General features: G+C 40.1%; 1 pseudogene; it reads left to right on the forward strand.

Annotated features, from left to right (window-relative positions):
* Positions 1–1,023: 1,023 nt before the first annotated feature.
* On the forward strand, positions 1,024–4,806 carry LOC136398147 (eukaryotic translation initiation factor 5-like; annotated as a pseudogene).
* Positions 4,807–6,426: the final 1,620 nt, after the last annotated feature.

Consider the following 6,426-nt stretch of genomic DNA (forward strand, 5'->3'; position numbering starts at 1 on the left):
GCCTTCTGTCTGCCCCCCTGACCTTGGGAACACAGAATGGGCTTCTAAAGGTTCCGCTGTTTGCTTCAAGCCTCACGCTGGGTTCCTGCTGTTGACCACATTTTGAATGTTTTTCTAATGATTTTTTAACTACTTCCTTGGAAAAAATGTTCATTTCTGAAATCATCTGTTGGTAATTAGGGTGACCAACTACTTGTCTTCTATTCTGAGGCCTAGATCAGGATTTCACGGGTAGTGATATTCCAAGTCACCCTTGTATTGTAAAAGAGTCTGGGTTCATTGGACGAGTTTGGGCGTCACTTAGATTCTACAGTATGGAGGCTCGTGGATAATACATGGTCAAGTTGTTGATAATGATGATAATTGAAAATCTTAAGGTAATTGATAGTTACAAAGAAACATTGATATTAATCTGTTCAACGGTATTCTGTTTATAAAGCAAAATTTCCCATTAAATTAAATTCCTGTTAAATTCAGTTTAACAGAACTTTTGAAGGATCCATTACTACATGTTAGGCACTCAGAATTTAATTATTAGTAAGATATGGTTCTACTCTCACAAGGATCTTAGGAAAGTAAATTACAGTTACTTATATGTTCTCACAATAATGCAGTAAAGTAAGATTTATTTTTCTCAGGTATGAGTAGGTAGGCTGGGAGAAGTTGAGTTTATATCAATATTTTCATATTCATAAGGGGCACTACTTGTCCACAAACCTAGACTTCTTTGCTCCATGCTCTTGCTCTTTCCAGTGAACACGGGCTCTAGGCTTAGACACTACATTCTCATTCTGAGCTCCACCACCAACTGTGAGACTTTGCACAAGCGACTTAGTCTTTAACAGCTTTGGTGTCCCCATCTGTAAAATGAGGAAAATAATTCTGCTTTCTTCTCAGTGTTACTGTGAGGGTGATGTGAGATAAGAACGTGAAGCCCTTAGCACAGAGCTGGGCACACAGAAAGTCTCCACAAACGCTGCCTAGGAGAGGAATAACAAGAATGATTGCAATTACAGCTGCAGGATGAAGTTTGCCTATTCCACATTTGATCAGATCTTTAAGAAAAATGTCATGTTTACAGAAGAGCATTTGGGACCGAAGAGGTTATGTCAGTTTCCGTTTTCTGCTAATGATTATGGCAAAATGTATTGGATCATTTATTCAATAATGAATAGTTATTAAAGTTATATTATGTGCCAGACATGGATCTAGGTCAGCGGTTCTCAACCTATGGGTCGCAACCCCAGCGGGGGTCGAACAACTAAAACACAGGGGTCGCCTAAAGCCATCGGGAAATACATATTTTACTTAAAAATGTATTGTATAATAAATATGTATTTTCCGATGGCTTTAGGCAACCCCTGTGTTTTGGTCGTTCGACCCCCGCCGGGGTCGTGACCCACAGGTTAAGAATCACTGATCTAGGTGCTGGGAGTTATTTAATTTTCAGGATAACCTCTTAAGAGATGGTTATTATCAATATTTGTATTTTACAGTGAAAAATGAGTATTGGAGAGTTATATAATTATGCATAACACATGTATGTAAATTTATATATAAATGTAAGTTATAAGTATAACTTGCCCACAGTCCCCCAGCTGATGGGTGGCAGAGCCAGGATGCTAATTCAGGCCCTCAGTCACCCCCTCCGGTATTGCTCCTGTTACTGATGGGGCAGGAGAGCTCCTTCCTTCCGGAATCTGCTTTCCTTTCTTCGATGAAAAGATGGAAGGGACCACAGAATACCACATATGTTGGAGAAACCTAGAGTTTTAGGTTAATATAATTATAATTTATTCAGAGAGGTCTAAACAGAATTAAAAAAAAATTTAAGTAACAGATTAAATGAGAGGTGATATGGTACGTTCCCTTGTTTCCAAGTAGATTCATTCATTTTTAGGCATATCTGTATACATTCTTAAAATCATCAAAAGATATTTCATGATCATTTTGGTCCCTCACAGCCAGTTTTACTATCTAATAAGACACATGTACCAAAATCTTTTCTCTTTGTACAACATAAATATCTGACATAAACTGGACCAGTCACAGCCTCACGTGCGGCTTTTACATACCACTCAACCTGTGAGACACGGAATTAACTTCTTTCTTATTCTAAAAGCAGTGGAATTAAATATCATCTGATTTACCCTCTCCTATAAGACTATTTATATATAATACTGAAAGAGGGCTATTTACTATTTTGGTAAATGAATTCTAAGTTCCATGCCACAGAGTCAGAACCTTCCAGAGGTCACCAGGCCCAGGGCACTGAAAGGTGTGGATCTTTGATGTGGCTGGGACACACCCTCTTCACTGCTGCCCTTCCTCGGAATTGGGTTCACGTGCCCCTCACTCCAACCCAGTTCTACGTGAGCAGACTGGGTTTATGTTTTTATTTGCTAAAAATGAGCCTTTGCGTAGCCATGCTACCTGTACTGGGGAAACGTAGTATACAGGCAAGCAGCTACAGCTTCAGTGGCGAAAACTGTTTTATGTCAGAGACTGAGAACTCTTTGCAGTCATTTAGGTTATCCCTTTGTCTCCAGACAGGATATACCAAAGAGTTGCAATCAAGGGTTGCTTCATCTGAATGATAAAGCCACTAATAAGCCAAGACATCTGCCACCATCAACCACAGCATGTCAGACCAGCTCTATCTCCATCTTGGCCCAGTCTGATTGCCAACATTGAGGGCAAAGGAAATCGAGTCAAGACAGTTACAGTCTGACTGCCAACATTGAGGGCAAAGGAAATCGAGTCAAGACAGTTACAGTCTGACTGCCAACATTGAGGGCAAAGGAAATCGAGTCAAGACAGTTACGGTCAACTTGGTTGATGTGGCAAAGGTGCTTAATCGGCCTTCATGGCAGCCCACAAAATATTTTGGTTGTGAGCTGGGAGCACAGACTCAGTTTGATGTTAAAAAGGACCATGTTACATTGTTAATGGATCTCATGAAGTGAATAAGCTGCAACATATGTTGGATGTCTTCATTAAAAACATTTGGTCGCTGGTGGAAAGGTGAAGGGATTAAGCACAGCGAAGAAAAGGTTCATAGACACAGACAACAGTGTGGGGATTATGGGAGAGAAAGGGAGTTGAGGAGCAGTGGAAAAGCCTAAAGGGAGGAAAAACGGTGGTGGAAGGAGACCTGACTTGGGGTGGTGAACCCCTGGCGCAGTGAACAGATGATAGACTGCTGTGTCTGAAACCCATGTAAATTTATTGACCAATGTCACTTCAATAAATTCAATTTTAAAAAATAGAAGAGAGAAAAAAAAATTCTTCTCTGTTCTAAGTGTGAGAATTCTGAAACAGAGTATGTGTCAATCCAAAGAAGCAAACAATAGGTTATTCTTGGGAAGCCTGTGGTTATGGAGGTATGCTTGCACACCTCATAAACTCTGCACATTCATTCTCCGAAACCCACCCGAGAATGTGACAGTGGTGCAGGGAAGAAAAGGAAAAGAAAAATAGGAAGGGCAAAGGTGAGGAAAATGGCCCTGCGTCCAGCAGTAAGACACCATGGCCACCAAGTGAAATCAGTGCTTCTCCCCATGTTGTGGAGGAAGAAGAGGAGGATGATTGGGGGAGGGATACCACTGAGGAAGCTCAAAGGCTCTGAATGGATGCAAGCAGTGCAAAAGTTCTGACACTCAGTGATGATTTGGAAAGGACTATTGAAGGAGGTCAATATCCTGTTTGATTTTGTTAAGAAAAAGAAAGAAAGAAGAGAGTATTGTTGATTCATCTGACAGATTGTTGCTGAAACAGCAAGACTGGATGTAAAAGCTATGGGTCCTCTTATTTTGACTAAAGTTCTTTATAATGAGAAAATTAGAAGGCAGATTAAAAAAATACAGCCTAGGTTTTGGTGGCACAGTGGATAGAGCAAAGATCTGGAATGCTGAGGTCACCGGTTTGAAACCCCTGGCTTACCCTGTCAAGGCACATACAAGAAACAACTGCTACGAGTGATGCTTCCCATTCCTCCCCCCTTTCCTCTCTTTCTCCACTCTCAAAAGTCAATAAATAAAATCTTAAAAATATATACTTCACTAAAAAAAAAAAAGAAATAAAAATACAGGTGCCATTTCCTAAGATTTTGTCACAAAAACAAAAAAGCTCAACAGTACCATTTTTTTTTTTTTACAGGGACAGAGAGAGAGTCAGAGAGGGACAGATAGGGACAGACAGACAGGAACAAAGAGAGATGAGAAGCATCAATCATCAGTTTTTTGTTGCGACATCTTAGTTGTTCATTGATTGCTTGACCGAATAACCCCTTGCTCAAGTCAGCAACCTTGGGTCCAAGCTGGTGAGCTTTTGCTCAAACCAGATGAGCCCGCGCTCAAGCTGGCGACCTCGGGGTCTTGAACCTGGGTCCTCCGCATCCCAGTTCGATGCTCTATCCACTGTGCCACCACCTGGTCAGGCAACAGTACCTTCTTCATGGTTTGGAGTGTGTGGTAGCAATACACCAAGCTCAGCTCATCTCCAAGACTGCACATATCTTGAACGAGATGTATGACACAGATCATTCAAAGTAAGAGGTCATCATCAGCTGGTTGGAAAAGGCCTTGAAAAAACAGGTCCCAAAGGAACTTGCCACAGACCATGTCAAACAAAGCAGAACCATTTATAAAGTGGTTGAAGGATGCAGAGGAGGAACCTTCTGGTGGTGAAGGATGACAGTGAAGATGAAAATGGTAAGCTGGGATATTTGAAGACTGCCAGGGCACCTGAAGTTGAAGCTGCAAAGTCTGACACTAGCATGATGACATTGATACTGATGCCATTTAAAAGGGTGAGGGCAGCCCAGCTTAACTGTAATGCTGAGACTCTTTCTGCATCATCAGCCAGAAGTACAACATGCATGTGCAAAAGCTAAAATGGCTTAATATCATGCTACACTTTCTTGCTGAAAACATATCGCTGTGAGTGGTTTGTCAGTAAGTCCGACAAGACATCTCTGGGAGTCCACACACCTATCAGGGAGCAGATGTAATTTGTGTATTATATGAGCCATGGGTACATTTGGACCACATTACACTTATATAGTTATAAAAATAAAAATTTGATTTTGCTCATTCTTCAGATTTTTGGCTCTGAATAACTTAAGCTGAAATAATTGGCTTCTTTTATAAACGTTGTAGCATCATTTAACCTGATAGAAATTTTGGAGCCTGTTAGAAACTGTAGGTGTTCACAGTGTAAAGAAGTCTTCAGCAGAATGTAAACATAAATTTATTTGTAATTACCTTATTTAGCCATTAAGAAATACAGTACTTTTTCCCTGGCCTGTTAGCTCAGTTGGTTAGAACATGGTCCTGAAACACCAAGGTTGTGGGATCAATTCCCGGTTAGGGCACATATGGGAAGTGACCAATGAATGCACAAGTAGGTAGAACAACAAGTGAATGCCTCTCTCTCTCTCTCTTTCTCTCCCTTCCTCTGTCTCTCTAAAAACAATCAATGAAATATAAATAGATAAATACAGTACTTTCTAAGTCTTATCTCTAGTCTCTCAAATTGCCATCTGGCAATATATATTCTTACCATGCCAAGGGGGACCGTTCACCACCTTTCTCTTACTAAAAGTAAAAATGACCTGAGAGTTCTATAAATAATTTTAAGAGCAGGTTTTGAAACTTGAATTTTTATTTCAGTTCACGTACACTTGCCCCAAATTGTACTCTTGAAGTCATGTGTACTGCACGTTGGATGAGCCAGAGAAATGATTACATTAATGATAAGCATCTGATGTGTATGTAGCTGTTGCTTTGTGCTGAGAGAAAACTCCCAAGCTTTGGGGTGTGAATTAAAGAGTTAAGTTCTACGGTTTTATTTGGGGGAAGAAGCAAAAGGTGCACTTAATCTCTAGCAAAAAATAGCATATATATTTTTTTAGCTTTTACTCTTATGGTTTAAATTACAATTTCAAAATGTTTGGACATACTTTATCTTTTGTTCAGTGTGGATTTTGCATGCTACTATGGCTTGTTCTTGAATGCCTTTTACATTTGGACACATAGGTTTTGGCTGCTATCTTGCCAAAAATAACTGTTGCTATGTCTCAACCTTGATCCCCCCTCCCCCCGACCAATGTCTTATTTTAAAAGAAAACTAAAATTGTACTTCTAGGTCAGCCTATATTTTGATGGAAGACTTGGGCTATCTTTTATTCCCATTGAATATAGTCAGGCATTCATGAAGTCTGGTGACTCACTGAATACAGGTGACTAGGGCCTGGCTCAGTGCATCCTGGGCTTTAGATTTGGAAATAACTTCCTTGTGAATTCTTTGCTCAATTAGCTGCTCTAAACTCACTTGTTATGGGTTCTGACTACATCTAAGAAATCAGTTTCAAAGTAAAAACTTGTTGCATTTATTCCTTTCCATAAAGAAGTGTACTATGAGAAT

The sequence above is a fragment of the Saccopteryx leptura genome, chromosome 3 (assembly GCF_036850995.1).
Source record: "Saccopteryx leptura isolate mSacLep1 chromosome 3, mSacLep1_pri_phased_curated, whole genome shotgun sequence".
NCBI classification, from domain to species: domain Eukaryota; kingdom Metazoa; phylum Chordata; class Mammalia; order Chiroptera; family Emballonuridae; genus Saccopteryx; species Saccopteryx leptura.